At 54.2% G+C, this 18,106-nt stretch overlaps 1 pseudogene; it reads left to right on the forward strand.

The window, feature by feature from the left end:
- The window catches only part of LOC115931430 (putative uncharacterized protein FLJ44672), a 54,041-nt pseudogene that overhangs the window by 5,529 nt on the left and 30,406 nt on the right, over window positions 1-18,106 (forward strand).

Genomic DNA, 18,106 nt, shown 5'->3' on the forward strand with positions numbered 1-18,106 from the left:
CAGTGTTAGGGTTGTTTCAGGATCAGGGCCCTGAGTTAGGGTTGTTTCAGGGTCAGGGCCCAGGGTTAGGGTTTTTTCAGGGTGAGGGCCCAGGGTTTGGGTTGTTTTAGGGTCAGGGCCCAGGGTTAGGGTTGTTTTAGGGTCCAGGCCCAGGGATAGGGTTGTTTCAGGGTCAGGGACCAGGGTTAGGTTTGTTTCAGGGTCAGGGCCCAGGTTTAGGGTTGTTTCAGGGTCAGGGCCCTGGGTTAGGGTTGTTTCAGGGTCAGGGCCCAGGGTTAGGGTTGTTTTAGGTCAGGGCCAGGGCCCAGGGATAGGGTTGTTTTAGGGTCAGGTCCAGGGCCCACGTTTAGGGTTGTTTTAGGGTCAGGGCCAGGGCCCTGGGTTAGGCTTGTTTTAGGGTCAGGTCGAGCGCCCACGGTTAGGCTTGTTTTAGGGTCAGGGCCAGGGCCCAGTGTTAGGCTTGTTTTAGGGTCAGGGCTAGGGCCCAGGGTTAAGGTTGTTTTAGGGTCAGGACCTGGGCCCAGGGTTAGGCTTGTTTTAGTGCCAGGGCCCAGGGTTAGGCTTGTTTTAGGGTTAGTGCCAGGGCCCAGGGTTAGGCTTGTTGTAGGGTCAGGGCCAGGACCAAGGGATAGGGTTGTTTTAGGGTCAGGGCCAGGGCCAAGGGTTAGGGTTGTTTTAGGGTCAGGGCCAGGGCCCAGGGTTAGGCTTTTTTTAGGGTCAGGGCCAGGGCCCAGGGTTAGGGTTATTTTAGTGTCAGTGCCCAGGGTTAGTGTTGTTTTAGGGTCAGTGCCCAGGGTTAGGGTTGTTTTAGGGTCAGGTCCAGGGCCCAGGGTTAGGCGTGTTTTAGGGACAGGGCCAGGGCCCAGGGTTACGGTTGTTTTAGGGTCAGGGCTAGGGCCCAGGTTTAGGCTTGTTTTAGGGTCACGGCCAGGTCCCAGGGTTAGGGTTCTTTTAGGGCCAGGTCCCATGGTTAGGGTTTTACAGTCAGGGCCAGGGCCCACAGTTAGGGTATTAGGCTCAGCGCAAGGGCCCAGGGTTAGGGTTTTAGACTCAGGGCCATGTCCCAGGGTTAGGGTTTTAGGGTCAGGGCCTGGGCCCAGGGTTAGGTTTTTGCGGTCAGGGCCCAGGGTTAGGGTTTTAGGGTCAGGGCCCAGGGTTAGGGTTTTAGGGTCAGGACCCAGTGTTAGAGTTTTAGGGTCATGGCCCAGGGTTAGGGTTTTAGGGTCAGGGCCCAGGGTTAGGGTGATTTCCAGGAAGTGACCTCACAGTGACTCAAGCTACCCCTTACTGTTGATTGTGATGTAATGCCAGCTGAGGCACATGCCTTGGGAGCTAAGTGGTTGCTGCCCTTGACTACTATGAAGACTGGTGTGGGAAGGGTCGCTTTGGATGCACTTGAGCAGGGGTCCCCAATCCCTGAGCCATGGAGCCATAAGGAGCCACACAGCAGGTGAGTGGTGTCGAGTGAGGGAGTGAGGGAAGCTTCGTCTGTATTTACAGCCACTCCCCTTTGCTCACATTCCCGCCTGAGCTCCACCTTCTCAGATGAGCAGCAGCATTAGATTCTCATAGGAGAACGCACCCTGTTCTGAACCGTGCATGTGAGGGATCTAGGTTGCACTGTGCTTATGAGAATCTAATACCTATTGATCTGTCACTTTCTCCCATCACGCTCAGGTGGGACCATCCAGTTTCAGGAAAACAAGCTTAACACGCCCACTGATTCTACATTATGGTGAGTTCTATAATTATTTATTATATATTCCAGTGTAATAATGGAAATGAAGTGCCTAATAAACGTAAATGTGCTTAAATCTTTTGGCCCAGCTCCTACCTCCCGGCAGCCTCGCCAGGCCCAGAACTCTCTCCAGTCAGCCTCTACAGACCAAGCTCATGACTCACAATGGCCTATTGAGGCCCATACCCTACCTCACGGCAGTCTCTGCAGATGAGCCTACTGCCTCACAACAGCCTCCAGAGGCACAGCTCCATCGTTACAATGGCCTGTTTAGACCCAGCTCCTGCCTCCCAGCCTTCTCTCCAGGCCCTGAACTTTCTCCGTAAGTTGAGGTAGCTGGGACTGTAGGTATACATGACGATACTTGGCTAATTTTTAAATTGTTTTGCAGACATGGGGTCTCACTTTGTTGGCCAGGCTGGTGTCAAACTAATGGCCTCAAGTGACCCTTCCACCCCTGCCTCCCATCCTCGAGGTATGTGCCACCACAAGGGGCACTTGTTCAATTTTCTAAAAAAAAAATTTCTAAAGTAAGGCTGTGGGATGATGGCAGGAAGATAAAAGAAAAACAGAAGAATAAGTTAAAATGACTTATTCACACATATTCTTTTGACAGCAAGAAGAACTTTTAGTATATACATTCCTTACAAACAAACAAATGGCAGATAAACAATGTTGTATAGGAACTTCAACACACACTGTACAATATTCCCACTTTGCTGACGTAAGTTATGGAAATTTCGTGGTTTCCTTGAGTGTCGCTACCAGTATTTTGCTTCTCTGATGATTTTTATCAACTTCCTCATCTGTTAACTTCTCTCCAAAGTATGTCATGTCACGACATACTGCCGCTGCACGAACACGGCCAGTGTCTTCCTATTAAACATGAAGAAAGCTTTCCTAATTTCTCTTTTTACTCTCTGTCTTTGTGTTCTGCATTTTCCTTACTTTTATTGTCAGAAACTCCAGAAAGTCAATCGTACTAATTTATCACGATTTGCTTTATTAATTGATACTATGCTTATATGGAATTTTGCCCAACAGACCTCATTACAATTTGGGCCAGGGCCCAGGGTTCGGGTTGTTTTAGGGTCAGGGCCAGGGCCCAGGGCTAGGGGTGTTTTAGGGTCAGGGCCCAGAGTTAGGGTTGTTTTAGGGTCAGGGCCCAGGGTTAGGGTTGTTTAAGGGTCAGGGCCCAGGGTTAGGGTTGTTTTAGGTTCAGGGCCCAGGGTTAGTGTTGTTTTAGGGTCAGGGCCCAGGGTCAGTGTTGTTTTAGGGTCAGGGCCCAGTGTTAGGGTTGTTTTAGGGTCAGGGCCCAGGGTTGTGGTTGTTTTAGGGTCAGGGCCCAGGGTAGGGTTGTTTTAGGGTCAGGACCCACGATTAGATTTTTAGGATCAGGGTCAGGGTCCAGGGTTAGGGTTTTAGGGTAAGGGCCAGGGCCCAGGGTTAGGGTTTTAGGCTCAGGGCCAGGGCCCAGGGTTAGGGTTTTAGGCTCAGGGCTAGGGCCCAGGGTTAGGGATTTAGGATCAGGGTCAGGGCCCAGGGTTAGGGTTTTAGGCTCAGGGCCAGGGCCCAGGGTTAGTGTTTTAGAGTCAGGGCCAGGGCCCAGGGTTAGGGTTGTTTTAGGCTCAGGGCCAGGGCCCATGGTTAGGGTTGTTTTAGGGTCAGGGCCAGGGCCCAGGGTTAGGGTTGTTTTAGGGTCAGGACCAGGGCCCAGGGTTAGGGTTGTTTTAGGGTCAGGGCCAGGGCCCAGTGTTAGGTTTGTTTTAGGGTCAGGGCCAGGGCCCAGGGTTAGGTTTGTTTTAGGGTCAGGGCCCAGAGTTAGGGTTTTAGGCTCAGGGCCAGGGCCTCGGGTTAGGGTTTTAGGCTCAGGGCCATGGCCCAGGGTTAGGGTTAATTAAGGGTCAGGGCCAGGGCCCAGGTTTAGGGTTGATTTAGGGTCAGGGCCAGAGCCCAGGTTTAGGTTTGTTGTACGGTCAGGGCCAGGGCCCAGTGTTAGGGTTGTTTCAGGATCAGGGCCCTGAGTTAGGGTTGTTTCAGGGTCAGGGCCCAGGGTTAGGGTTTTTTCAGGCTGAGGGCCCAGGGTTTTGGTTGTTTTAGGGTCAGGGCCCAGGGTTAGGGTTGTTTTAGGGTCAGGGCCCAGGGATAGGGTTGTTTCAGGGTCAGGGACCAGGGTTAGGGTTGTTTCAGGGTCAGGGCCCAGGGTTAGGGTTGTTTCAGGGTCAGGGCCCTGGGTTAGAGTTGTTTCAGGGTCAGGGCCCAGGGTTAGGGTTGTTTTAGGGTCAGGTCCTTGGCGCAGGTTTAGGGTTGATTTAGTGCAAGGGCCAAGGGTTAGGGTTGTTTTAGGGTCTGGCCAGGGCCCAGGGTTAGGGTTGTTTTAGGTCAGGGCCAGGGCCCAGGGATAGGGTTGTTTTAGGGTCAGGGCCAGGGCCCACGTTTAGGGTTGTTTTAGGGTCAGGGCCAGGGCCTAGGGTTAGGCTTGTTTTAGGGTCAGGTCGAGCGCCCACGGTTAGGCTTGTTTTAGGGTCAGGGTCAGGGCCAGGGCCCAGTGTTAGGCTTGTTTTAGCGTCAGGGCTAGGGCCCAGGGTTAAGGTTGTTTTAGGGTCAGGGCCAGGGCCCAGGGTTAGGCTTTTTTTAGGTTCAGGGCCAGCGCCCAGGGTTAGGGTTATTTTAGGGTCAGTGCCCTGGGTTAGTGTTGTTTTAGGGTCAGTGCCCAGGGTTAGGGTTGTTTTAGGGTCAGGGCCAGGGCCCAGGGTTAGGGTTGTTTTAGGGTCAGGGCTAGGGCCCAGGTTTAGGCTTGTTTTAGGGTCACTGCCATGTCCCAGGGTTAGGGTTCTTTTAGGGCCAGGTCCCATGGTTAGGGTTTTACAGTCAGGGCCAGGGCCCACAGTTAGGGTGTTAGGCTCAGCGCAAGGGCCCAGGGTTAGGGTTTTAGGCTCAGGGCCATGTCCCAGGGTTAGGGTTTTAGGGTCAGGGCCTGGGCCCAGGGTTAGGTTTTTACGGTCAGGGCCCAGGGTTAGGGTTTTAGGGTCAGGGCCCAGGGTTAGGGTTTTAGGGTCAGGACCCAGTGTTAGGGTTTTAGGGTCATGGCCCAGGGTTAGGGTTTTAGGGTCAGGGCCCAGGATTTGGGTGATTTCCAGGAAGTGACCTCACAGTGACTCAAGCTACCACTTACTGTTGATTGTGATGAAATGCCAGCTGAGGCACATGCCTTGGGAGCTAAGTGGTTGCTGCCCTTGACTACTATGAAGACTGGTGTGGGAAGGGTCGCTTTGGATGCACTTGAGCAGGGGTCCCCAATCCCTGAGCCATGGAGCCGTAAGGAGCCACACAGCAGGTGAGTGGTGTCGAGTGAGGGAGTGAGGGAAGCTTCGTCTGTATTTACAGCCACTCCCCTTTGCTCACATTCCCACCTGAGCTCCACCTTCTCAGATGAGCAGCAGCATTAGATTCTCATAGGAGAACGCACCCTGTTGTGAACCGTGCATGTGAGGGATCTAGGTTGCGCTGTGCTTATGAGAATCTAATACCTATTGATCTGTCACTTTCTCCCATCACGCTCAGGTGGGACCATCCAGTTTCAGGAAAACAAGCTTAACACGCCCACTGATTCTACATTATGGTGAGTTCTATAATTATTTTGTTATATATTCCAGTGTAATAATGGAAATGAAGTGCCTAATAAACGTAAATGTGCTTAAATCTTTTGGCCCAGCTCCTACCTCCCGGCAGCCTCGCCAGGCCCAGAACTCTCTCCAGTCAGCCTCTACAGACCAAGCTCATGACTCACAATGGCCTATTGAGGCCCATACCCTACCTCACGGCAGTCTCCGCAGATGAGCCTACTGCCTCACAACAGCCTCCACAGGCACAGCTCCATCGTTACAGTGGTCTCTTTAGACCCAGCTCCTGCCTCCCAGCCTTCTCTCCAGGCCCTGAACATTCTCCGTAAGTTGAGGTAGCTGGGACTGTAGGTATACATGACGATACTTGGCTAATTTTTAAATTGTTTTGCAGACATGGGGTCTCACTTTGTTGGCCAGGCTGGTGTCAAACTAATGGCCTCAAGTGACCCTTCCACCCCTGCCTCCCATCCTCGAGGTATGTGCCACCACAAGGGGCACTTGTTCAATTTTCTAAAGAAAAAATTTCTAAAGTAAGGCTGTGGGATGATGGCAGGAAGATAAAAGAAAAACAGAAGAATAAGTTAAAATGACTTATTCACACATATTCTTTTGACAGCAAGAAGAACTTTTAGTATATACATTCCTTACAAACAAACAAACGGCAGATAAACAATGTTGTATAGGAACTTCAACACACACTGTACAATATTCCCACTTTGCTGACATAAGTTATGGAAATTTCGTGGTTTCCTTGAGTGTCGCTACCAGTATTTTGCTCCTCTGACGATTTTTATCAACTTCCTCATCTGTTAACTTCTCTCCAAAGTATGTCATGTCACGACATACTGCCGCTGCACGAACACGGCCAGTGTCTTCCTATTAAACATGTAGAACGCTTTCCTAATTTCTCCTTTTACTCTCTGTCTTTGTGTTCTGCATTTTCCTTTCTTTTATTGTCAGAAACTCCAGAAAGTCAATCGTACTAATTTATCACGATTTGCTTTATTAACTGATACTATGCTTATATGGAATTTTGCCCAACAGACCTCATTACAATTTGGGCCAGGGCCCAGGGTTCGGGTTGTTTTAGGGTCAGGGCCAGGGCCCAGGGCTAGGGGTGTTTTAGGGTCAGGGCCAGGGCCCAAAGTTAGGGTTGTTTTAGGGTCAGGGCCCAGGGTTAGGGTTTTAGGCTCAGGGCCAGGGCCCAGGGTTAGGGTTTTAGGCTCAGGGTCAGTGCCCACGGTTAGGGTTTTAGGCTCAGGGCCAGGGCCCAGGGTTAGGGTTTTAGGGTCAGGGCCAGGGCCCAGGGTTAGGGTTTTAGGCTCAGGGCCAGGGCCCAGGGTTAGGGTTTTAGGCTCGGGGCCAGGGCCCAGGGTTAGGGTTTTAGGGTCAGGGCCAGGGCCCAGGGTTAGGGTTTTAGGCTCAGGGCCAGGGCCCAGGGTTAGGGTTTTAGGATCAGTGCCAGGGCCCAGGGTTAGGGTTTTAGGGTCAGGTCCAGGGCCCAGGGTTAGTGTTTTAGGGTCAGGTCCAGGGCCCAGGGTTAGGGTTTTAGGGTTAGGGCCAGTGCCCAGGGTTAGGGTTTTAGGGTCAGGGCCAGGGCCGAGGGTTAGGGTTTCAGGGTCAGGGCCAGGGCCCAGGGTTAGGGTTTCAGGGTCAGGGCCAGGGCCCAGGGTTAGGGTTTTAGGGTCAGGGCCTGGGCCCAGGGTTAGGTTTTTAGGGTCAGTGCCCAGGGTTAGGGTTTTAGGGTCAGGGCCCAGGGTTAGGGTTTTAGGGTCAGGGCCCAGGGTTAGGGTTTTAGGGTCATGGCCCAGGGTTAGGGTTTTAGGGTCAGGGCCCAGGGTTAGGGTTGTTTTAGGGTCAGTGCCCAGGGTTAGGGTTGTTTTAGGGTCAGAGCCCAGGGTTAAGGTTGCTTCAGGGTCAGGGCCCAGGGTTAGGGTTGTTTCAGGGTCAGGGCCCAGGGTTAGGGTTTTAGGCTCAGGGCCAAGGCCCTGGGTTAGGGTTGTTTTAGGGTCAGGGCCAGGGCCCAGGGTTAGCGTTGTTTTAGGGTCAGGGCCAGGGCCCAGGGTTAGGGTTGTTTTAGGGTCAGGGCCAGGGCCCAAAGTTAGGGTTGTTTTAGGGTCAGGGCCCAGGGCTAGGGTTGTTTTACTGTCAGGGCCCAGGGTTAGGGTTGTTTTAGGGTCAGGGCCCAGGGTTAGGGTTGTTTTAAAGTCAGGGTCCAGGGTTAGGGTTGTTTTAGGGTTAGGGCCCAGGGTTAGGGTTTTAGGCTCAGGGCCAGGTCCGAGGGTTAGTGTTTTAGAGTCAGGGTCAGGGCCCAGGATTAGGGTTGTTTTAGGGTCAGGGCCAGGGCCCAGGGTTAGGGTTGTTTTAGGGTCAGGGCCAGGGCCCAGGGTTAGGGTTGTTTTAAAGTCAGGGTCCAGGGTTAGGGTTGTTTTAGGGTTAGGGCCCAGGGTGAGGGTTTTAGGCTCAGGGCCAGGTCCGAGGGTTAGTGTTTTAGAGTCAGGGTCAGGGCCCAGGATTAGGGTTGTTTTAGGGTCAGGGCCAGGGCCCAGGGTTAGGGTTGTTTTAGGGTCAGGGCCCAGAGTTAGGGTTTTAGGCTCAGGGCCAGGGTCCACGGTTTGGGTTTTAGGCTCAGGGCCATGGCCCAGGGTTAGGTTTATTTTAGGGTCAGGGCCAGGGCCCAGGTTTAGGGTTGTTTTATGGTCTGTGCCAGGGCCCAGGGTTAGGGTTGTTGTAGGGTCAGGGCCAGGGCCCAGGGTTAGGGTTGTTTTAGGATCAGTGCCCGGTCCCACGGTTAGGGTTGTTTTAGGGTCAGGGCCCAGGGTTAGGGTTGTTTTAGGGTCAGGGCCCAGGAATAGGGTTGTTTTAGGGTCAGGGCACAGGGTTAGGGTTGTTTTAGGGTCAGGGCCCCGGGTTAGGGTTGTTTTAGGGTCAGGGCCCAGGGTTAGGGTTGTTTCAGGGTCTGGGCCCAGGGTTAGGTTTGTTTCAGGGTCAGGGCCCAGGGTTAGCGTTGTTTCAGGGTCACGGCCCAGGGTTAGGGTTGTTTCAGGGTCAGGGCCCAGGGTTAGGATTGTTTGAGGGTCAGGGCCCAGGGTTAGGGTTGTTTCAGTGTCAGGGCCCAGGGTTAGGGTTGTTTCAGGGTCAGGGCCCAGGGTTAGGGTAATTTCAGGGTCAGGGCCCAGGGTTAGGGTTGATTCAGTGTCAGTGCCCAGGGTTAGGGTTGTTTCAGGGTCAGGGTCCAGGGTTAGGGTTGTTTTAGGGTCAGGGCCTAGGGTTAGGCTTGTTTTAGGGTCAGGGCCCAGGGTTAGGGTTGCTTTAGGGTCAGCGGCGAGGGTTAGGTTTGTTTTAGGGTCAGCGGCCAGGGTTAGGGTTGTTTTAGAGTCAGAGCCCAGGGTTAGGGTTGTTTTAGGGTCAGGGCCCAGGGTTAGGGTTGTTTTAGGGTCAGGGCCAAGGGTTAGGGTTGTTTTAGTGTTAGGGCCCAGGGTTGGGGTTGTTTTAGGTTCAGGGCCCAGGGTTAGGGTTGTTTTAGGGTCAGGGCCCACGGTTAGGGTTTTAGGATCTGGGCCAGGGCCCAGGGTTAGGGTTTAAGGCTCAGGGCCAGGGCCCAGGGTTTGGGTTGTAGGCTCAGGTCCAGGGCCCAGGGTTAGGGTTTTAGGCTCAGGGCCACGGCCCAGGGTTAGGGTTTTAGGCTCAGGGCCGGGGCCCAGGGTTAGGGTTTTAGGCTCAGGGCCGGGGCCCAGGGTTAGGGTTTTAGGCTCAGGGCCAGGTCCCAGGGTTAGTGTTTTAGAGTCAGGGTCAGGGCCCAGGGTTATGGTTGTTTTAGGGTCAGGGCCAGGGCCCAGGTTTAGGGTTGTTTTAGGGTGAGGGCCAGGGCCCAGGGTTAGGGTTGTTTTAGGGTCAGGTCCAGGGCCCACTGTTAGGGTTGTTTTAGGGTCAGGGCCTGGGCCAGGTTTAGGGTTGTTTTAGGGTCAGGGCCAGGGCCCAGGGTTAGGGTTGTTTTAGGGTCAGGGCCCTGGGTTAGGGTTTTAGGCTCAGGGCCAGGGCCCAGGGTTTGGGTTTTAGGCTCAGTTCCATGGCCCAGGGTTAGGTTTATTTTAGGGTCAGGTCCAGGGCCCAGGTTTAGGGTTGTTTTTTGGTCTGTGCCAGGGCCCAGGGTTAGGGTTGTTGTAGGGTCAGGGCCAGGGCCCAGGGTTAGGGTTGTTTTAGGATCAGTGCCCGGTCCCAGGGTTAGGGTTGTTTTAGGATCAGGGCCCAGGGTTAGGGTTGTTTTAGGGTCAGGGCCCAGGAATAGGGTTGTTTTAGGGTCAGGGCACAGGGTTAGGGTTGTTTTAGGGTAAGGGCCCAGGGTTAGGGTTGTTTTAGGGTCAGGGCCCAGGGTTAGGGTTTTAGGATCAGGGCCCGGGGCCCAGGGTTAGAGTTTTAGGGTCAGGGACCGGGGCCCAGGGTTAGGGCTTCAGGGTCAGGGCCCGGGGCCCAGGGTTAGGGCTTCAGGGCCAGGGCCCGGGGCCCAGGGTTAGGGCTTCAGGGCCAGGGCCCGGGGCCCAGGGTTAGGGCTTCAGGGTCAGGGCCCGGGGCCCAGGGTTAGGGCTTCCGGGTCAGGGCCCGGGGCCCAGGGTTAGGGCTTCAGGGTCCGGGCCCGGGGCCCAGGGTTAGGGTTTTAGGGTCAGGGCCCGGGGCCCAGGGTTAGGGTGATTTCCAGGAAGTGACCTCACAGTGACTCAGGCTACCACTTACTGTTGATTGTGATGAAATGCCAGCTGAGGCACATGCCTTGGCAGCTAATTGGTTGCTGCCCTTGACTACTATGAAGACTGGTGTGGGAAGGGTCGCTTTGGATGCACTTGAGCAGGGGTCCCCAACCCCTGAGCCATGGAGCCGTAAGGAGCCACACAGCAGGTGAGTGGTGTCGAGTGAGGGAGTGAGGGAAGCTTCGTCTGTATTTACAGCCACTCCCCTTTGCTCACATTCCCGCCTGAGCTCCACCTTCTCAGATGAGCAGCAGCATTAGATTCTCATAGGAGAACGCACCCTGTTGTGAACCGTGCATGTGAGGGATCTAGGTTGCGCTGTGCTTATGAGAATCTAATACCTATTGATCTGTCACTTTCTCCCATCACGCTCAGGTGGGACCATCCAGTTTCAGGAAAACAAGCTTAACACGCCCACTGATTCTACATTATGGTGAGTTCTATAATTATTTTATTATATATTCCAGTGTAATAATGGAAATGAAGTGCCTAATAAACGTAAATGTGCTTAAATCTTTTGGCCCAGCTCCTACCTCCCGGCAGCCTCGCCAGGCCCAGAACTCTCTCCAGTCAGCCTCTACAGACCAAGCTCATGACTCACAATGGCCTATTGAGGCCCATACCCTACCTCACGGCAGTCTCCGCAGATGAGCCTACTGCCTCACAACAGCCTCCACAGGCACAGCTCCATCGTTACAATGGCCTCTTTAGACCCAGCTCCTGCCTCCCAGCCTTCTCTCCAGGCCCTGAACTTTCTCCGTAAGTTGAGGTAGCTGGGACTGTAGGTATACATGACGATACTTGGCTAATTTTTAAATTGTTTTGCAGACATGGGGTCTCACTTTGTTGGCCAGGCTGCTGTCAAACTAATGGCCTCAAGTGACCCTTCCACCCCTGCCTCCCATCCTCGAGGTATGTGCCACCACAAGGGGCACTTGTTCAATTTTCTAAAGAAAAAATTTCTAAAGTAAGGCTGTGGGATGATGGCAGGAAGATAAAAGAAAAACAGAAGAATAAGTTAAAATGACTTATTCACACATATTCTTTTGACAGCAAGAAGAACTCTTAGTATATACATTCCTTACAAACAAACAAACGGCAGATAAACAATGTTGTATAGGAACTTCAACACACACTGTACAATCTTCCCACTTTGCTGACATAAGTTATGGAAATTTCGTGGTTTCCTTGAGTGTCGCTACCAGTATTTTGCTTCTCTGATGATTTTTATCAACTTCCTCATCTGTTAACTTCTCTCCAAAGTATGTCATGTCACGACATACTGCCGCTGCACGAACACGGCCAGTGTCTTCCTATTAAACATGTAGAATGCTTTCCTAATTTCTCTTTTTACTCTCTGTCTTTGTGTTCTGCATTTTCCTTACTTTTATTGTCAGAAACTCCAGAAAGTCAATCGTACTAATTTATCACGATTTGCTTTATTAATTTATACTATGCTTATATGGAATTTTGCCCAACAGACCTCATTACAATTTGGGCCACGGCCCAGGGTTAGGGTTGTTTTAGGGTCAGGGCCAGGGCCCAGGGTTAGGGTTGTTTTAGGGTCAGGGCCAGGGCCCAGGGCTAGGGGTGTTTTAGGGTCAGGGCCAGGGCCCAAAGTTAGGGTTGTTTTAGGGTCAGGGCCCAGGGTTAGGGTTTTAGGCTCAGGGCCAGTGCCCAGGGTTAGGGTTTTAGGCTCAGGGCCAGGGCCCAGGGTTAGGGTTTTAGGGTCAGGGCCAGGGCCCAGGGTTAGGGTTTTAGGCTCAGGGCCAGGGCCCAGGGTTAGGGTTTTAGGGTTAGGGCCAGTGCCCAGCGTTAGGGTTTTAGGGTCAGGGCCTGGGCCCAGGGTTAGGGTTTTAGGGTCAGGGCCAGGGCCCAGGGTTAGGGTTTTAGGGTCAGGGTCAGGGCCCAGGGTTAGGGTTTTAGGGTCAGGGCCTGGGCCCAGGGTTAGGGTTTTAGGGTCAGGGTCAGGGCCCAGGGTTAGGGTTTTAGGGTCAGGGCCTGGGCCCAGGGTTAGGGTTTTAGGGTCAGGGCCAGGTCCCAGGGTTAGTGTTTTAGAGTCAGGGTCAGGGCCCAGGGTTAGGGTTGTTTTAGGGTCAGGGCCAGGGCCCAGGTTTAGGGTTGTTTTAGGGTCAGGGCCAGGGCCCAGGGTTAGGGTTGTTTTAGGGTCAGGTCCAGGGCCCACTGTTAGGGTTGTTTTAGGGTCAGGGCCTGGGCCAGGTTTAGGGTTGTTTTAGGGTCAGGGCCAGGGCCCAGGGTTAGGGTTGTTTTAGGGTCAGGGCCCTGGGTTAGGGTTTTAGGCTCAGTGCCAGGGCCCAGGGTTTGGGTTTTAGGCTCAGTTCCATGGCCCAGGGTTAGGTTTATTTTAGGGTCAGGTCCAGGGCCCAGGTTTAGGGTTGTTTTTTGGTCTGTGCCAGGGCCCAGGGTTAGGGTTGTTGTAGGGTCAGGGCCAGGGCCCAGGGTTAGGGTTGTTTTAGGATCAGTGCCCGGTCCCAGGGTTAGGGTTGTTTTAGGGTCAGGGCCCAGGGTTAGGGTTGTTTTAGGGTCAGGGCCCAGGAATAGGGTTGTTTTAGGGTCAGGGAACAGGGTTAGGGTTGTTTTAGGGTAAGGGCCCAGGGTTAGGGTTGTTTTAGGGTCAGGGCCCAGGGTTAGGGTTTTAGGATCATGGCCCGGGGCCCAGGGTTAGAGTTTTAGGGTCAGGGACCGGGGCCCAGGGTTAGGGCTTCAGGGTCAGGGCCCGGGGCCCAGGGTTAGGGCTTCAGTGCCAGGGCCCGGGGCCCAGGGTTAGGGCTTCAGGGCCAGGGCCCGGGGCCCAGGGTTAGGGCTTCAGGGCCAGGGCCCGGGGCCCAGGGTTAGGGCTTCAGGGTCAGGGCCCGGGGCCCAGGGTTAGGGCTTCCGGGTCAGGGCCCGGGGCCCAGGGTTAGAGCTTCAGGGTCCGGGCCCGGGGCCCAGGGTTAGGGTTTTAGGGTTAGGGCCAGGGCCCAGGGTTAGGGTTTTAGGCTCAGGGCCAGGGCCCAGGGTTAGGGTTTTAGGCTCGGGGCCAGGGCCCAGGGTTAGGGTTTTAGGGTCAGGGCCAGGGCCCAGGGTTAGGGTTTTAGGCTCAGGGCCAGGGCCCAGGGTTAGGGTTTTAGGATCAGTGCCAGGGCCCAGGGTTAGGGTTTTAGGGTCAGGTCCAGGGCCCATTGTTAGGGTTTTAGGGTCAGGTCCAGGGCCCAGGGTTAGGGTTTTAGGGTTAGGGCCAGTGCCCAGGGTTAGGGTTTTAGGGTCAGGGCCAGGGCCCAGGGTTAGGGTTTCAGGGTCAGGGCCAGGGCCCAGGGTTAGGGTTTCAGGGTCAGGGCCAGGGCCCAGGGTTAGGGTTTTAGGGTCAGGGCCTGGGCCCAGGGTTAGGTTTTTAGGGTCAGTGCCCAGGGTTAGGGTTTTAGGGTCATGGCCCAGGGTTAGGGTTTTAGGGTCAGGGCCCAGGGTTAGGGTTGTTTTAGGGTCAGTGCCCAGGGTTAGGGTTGTTTTAGGGTCAGAGCCCAGGGTTAAGGTTGCTTCAGGGTCAGGGCCCAGGGTTAGGGTTGTTTCAGGGTCAGGGCCCAGGGTTAGGGTTTTAGGCTCAGGTCCAAGGCCCTGGGTTAGGGTTGTTTTAGGGTCAGGGCCAGGGCCCAGGGTTAGCGTTGTTTTAGGGTCAGGGCCAGGGCCCAGGGTTAGGGTTGTTTTAGGGTCAGGGCCAGGGCCCAAAGTTAGGGTTGTTTTAGGGTCAGGGCCCAGGGCTAGGGTTGTTTTACTGTCAGGGCCCAGGGTTAGGGTTGTTTTAGGTTCAGGGCCCAGGGTTAGGGTTGTTTTAAAGTCAGGGTCCAGGGTTAGGGTTGTTTTAGGGTTAGGGCCCAGGGTTAGGGTTTTAGGCTCAGGGCCAGGTCCGAGGGTTAGTGTTTTAGAGTCAGGGTCAGGGCCCAGGATTAGGGTTGTTTTAGGGTCAGGGCCAGGGCCCAGGGTTAGGGTTGTTTTAGGGTCAGGGCCAGGGCCCAGGGTTAGGGTTGTTTTAAAGTCAGGGTCCAGGGTTAGGGTTGTTTTAGGGTTAGGGCCCAGGGTGAGGGTTTTAGGCTCAGGGCCAGGTCCGAGGGTTAGTGTTTTAGAGTCAGGGTCAGGGCCCAGGATTAGGGTTGTTTTAGGGTCAGGGCCAGGGCCCAGGGTTAGGGTTGTTTTAGGGTCAGGGCCAGGGCCCAGGGTTAGGGTTGTTTTAGGGTCAGGTCCAGGGCCCAGGGTTAGGGTTGTTTTAGGGTCAGGGCCCAGAGTTAGGGTTTTAGGCTCAGGGCCAGGGTCCACGGTTTGGGTTTTAGGCTCAGGGCCATGGCCCAGGGTTAGGTTTATTTTAGGGTCAGGGCCAGGGCCCAGGTTTAGGGTTGTTTTATGGTCTGTGCCAGGGCCCAGGGTTAGGGTTGTTGTAGGGTCAGGGCCAGGGCCCAGGGTTAGGGTTGTTTTAGGATCAGTGCCCGGTCCCACGGTTAGGGTTGTTTTAGGGTCAGGGCCCAGGGTTAGGGTTGTTTTAGGGTCAGGGCCCAGGAATAGGGTTGTTTTAGGGTCAGGGCCCCGGGTTAGGGTTGTTTTAGGGTCAGGGCCCCGGGTTAGGGTTGTTTTAGGGTCAGGGCCCAGGGTTAAGGTTGTTTCAGGGTCTGGGCCCAGGGTTAGGTTTGTTTCAGGGTCAGGGCCCAGGGTTAGCGTTGTTTCAGGGTCACGGCCCAGGGTTAGGGTTGTTTCAGGGTCAGGGCCCAGGGTTAGGATTGTTTGAGGGTCAGGGCCCAGGGTTAGGGTTGTTTCAGTGTCAGGGCCCAGGGTTAGGGTTGTTTCAGGGTCAGGGCCCAGGGTTAGGGTAATTTCAGGGTCAGGGCCCAGGGTTAGGGTTGATTCAGTGTCAGTGCCCAGGGTTAGGGTTGTTTCAGGGTCAGGGTCCAGGGTTAGGGTTGTTTTAGGGTCAGGGCCTAGGGTTAGGCTTGTTTTAGGGTCAGGGCCCAGGGTTAGGGTTGCTTTAGGGTCAGCGGCGAGGGTTAGGTTTGTTTTAGGGTCAGCGGCCAGGGTTAGGGTTGTTTTAGAGTCAGAGCCCAGGGTTAGGGTTGTTTTAGGGTCAGGGCCCAGGGTTAGGGTTGTTTTAGGGTCAGGGCCAAGGGTTAGGGTTGTTTTAGTGTTAGGGCCCAGGGTTGGGGTTGTTTTAGGTTCAGGGCCCAGGGTTAGGGTTGTTTTAGGGTCAGGGCCCACGGTTAGGGTTTTAGGATCTGGGCCAGGGCCCAGGGTTAGGGTTTAAGGCTCAGGGCCAGGGCCCAGGGTTTGGGTTGTAGGCTCAGGTCCAGGGCCCAGGGTTAGGGTTTTAGGCTCAGGGCCACGGCCCAGGGTTAGGGTTTTAGGCTCAGGGCCGGGGCCCAGGGTTAGGGTTTTAGGCTCAGGGCCGGGGCCCAGGGTTAGGGTTTTAGGCTCAGGGCCAGGTCCCAGGGTTAGTGTTTTAGAGTCAGGGTCAGGGCCCAGGGTTAGGGTTGTTTTAGGGTCAGGGCCAGGGCCCAGGTTTAGGGTTGTTTTAGGGTCAGGGCCAGGGCCCAGGGTTAGGGTTGTTTTAGGGTCAGGTCCAGGGCCCACTGTTAGGGTTGTTTTAGGGTCAGGGCCTGGGCCAGGTTTAGGGTTGTTTTAGGGTCAGGGCCAGGGCCCAGGGTTAGGGTTGTTTTAGGGTCAGGGCCCTGGGTTAGGGTTTTAGGCTCAGGGCCAGGGCCCAGGGTTTGGGTTTTAGGCTCAGTTCCATGGCCCAGGGTTAGGTTTATTTTAGGGTCAGGTCCAGGGCCCAGGTTTAGGGTTGTTTTTTGGTCTGTGCCAGGGCCCAGGGTTAGGGTTGTTGTAGGGTCAGGGCCAGGGCCCAGGGTTAGGGTTGTTTTAGGATCAGTGCCCGGTCCCAGGGTTAGGGTTGTTTTAGGATCAGGGCCCAGGGTTAGGGTTGTTTTAGGGTCAGGGCCCAGGAATAGGGTTGTTTTAGGGTCAGGGCACAGGGTTAGGGTTGTTTTAGGGTAAGGGCCCAGGGTTAGGGTTGTTTTAGGGTCAGGGCCCAGGGTTAGGGTTTTAGGATCAGGGCCCGGGGCCCAGGGTTAGAGTTTTAGGGTCAGGGACCGGGGCCCAGGGTTAGGGCTTCAGGGTCAGGGCCCGGGGCCCAGGGTTAGGGTTTCAGGGCCAGGGCCCGGGGCCCAGGGTTAGGGCTTCAGGGCCAGGGCCCGGGGCCCAGGGTTAGGGCTTCAGGGTCAGGGCCCGGGGCCCAGGGTTAGGGCTTCCGGGTCAGGGCCCGGGGCCCAGGGTTAGGGCTTCAGGGTCCGGGCCCGGGGCCCAGGGTTAGGGTTTTAGGGTCAGGGCCCGGGGCCCAGGGTTAGGGTGATTTCCAGGAAGTGACCTCACAGTGACTCAGGCTACCACTTACTGTTGATTGTGATGAAATGCCAGCTGAGGCACATGCCTTGGCAGCTAATTGGTTGCTGCCCTTGACTACTATGAAGACTGGTGTGGGAAGGGTCGCTTTGGATGCACTTGAGCAGGGGTCCCCAACCCCTGAGCCATGGAGCCGTAAGGAGCCACACAGCAGGTGAGTGGTGTCGAGTGAGGGAGTGAGGGAAGCTTCGTCTGTATTTACAGCCACTCCCCTTTGCTCACATTCCCGCCTGAGCTCCACCTTCTCAGATGAGCAGCAGCATTAGATTCTCATAGGAGAACGCACCCTGTTGTGAACCGTGCATGTGAGGGATCTAGGTTGCGCTGTGCTTATGAGAATCTAATACCTATTGATCTGTCACTTTCTCCCATCACGCTCAGGTGGGACCATCCAGTTTCAGGAAAACAAGCTTAACACGCCCACTGATTCTACATTATGGTGAGTTCTATAATTATTTTATTATATATTCCAGTGTAATAATGGAAATGAAGTGCCTAATAAACGTAAATGTGCTTAAATCTTTTGGCCCAGCTCCTACCTCCCGGCAGCCTCGCCAGGCCCAGAACTCTCTCCAGTCAGCCTCTACAGACCAAGCTCATGACTCACAATGGCCTATTGAGGCCCATACCCTACCTCACGGCAGTCTCCGCAGATGAGCCTACTGCCTCACAACAGCCTCCACAGGCACAGCTCCATCGTTACAATGGCCTCTTTAGACCCAGCTCCTGCCTCCCAGCCTTCTCTCCAGGCCCTGAACTTTCTCCGTAAGTTGAGGTAGCTGGGACTGTAGGTATACATGACGATACTTGGCTAATTTTTAAATTGTTTTGCAGACATGGGGTCTCACTTTGTTGGCCAGGCTGCTGTCAAACTAATGGCCTCAAGTGACCCTTCCACCCCTGCCTCCCATCCTCGAGGTATGTGCCACCACAAGGGGCACTTGTTCAATTTTCTAAAGAAAAAATTTCTAAAGTAAGGCTGTGGGATGATGGCAGGAAGATAAAAGAAAAACAGAAGAATAAGTTAAAATGACTTATTCACACATATTCTTTTGACAGCAAGAAGAACTCTTAGTATATACATTCCTTACAAACAAACAAACGGCAGATAAACAATGTTGTATAGGAACTTCAACACACACTGTACAATCTTCCCACTTTGCTGACATAAGTTATGGAAATTTCGTGGTTTCCTTGAGTGTCGCTACCAGTATTTTGCTTCTCTGATGATTTTTATCAACTTCCTCATCTGTTAACTTCTCTCCAAAGTATGTCATGTCACGACATACTGCCGCTGCACGAACACGGCCAGTGTCTTCCTATTAAACATGTAGAATGCTTTCCTAATTTCTCTTTTTACTCTCTGTCTTTGTGTTCTGCATTTTCCTTACTTTTATTGTCAGAAACTCCAGAAAGTCAATCGTACTAATTTATCACGATTTGCTTTATTAATTTATACTATGCTTATATGGAATTTTGCCCAACAGACCTCATTACAATTTGGGCCACGGCCCAGGGTTAGGGTTGTTTTAGGGTCAGGGCCAGGGCCCAGGGTTAGGGTT

The sequence above is a fragment of the Gorilla gorilla genome, chromosome 8, assembly GCF_029281585.2.
Source record: "Gorilla gorilla gorilla isolate KB3781 chromosome 8, NHGRI_mGorGor1-v2.1_pri, whole genome shotgun sequence".
Taxonomy (NCBI): Eukaryota; Metazoa; Chordata; class Mammalia; order Primates; family Hominidae; genus Gorilla; species Gorilla gorilla.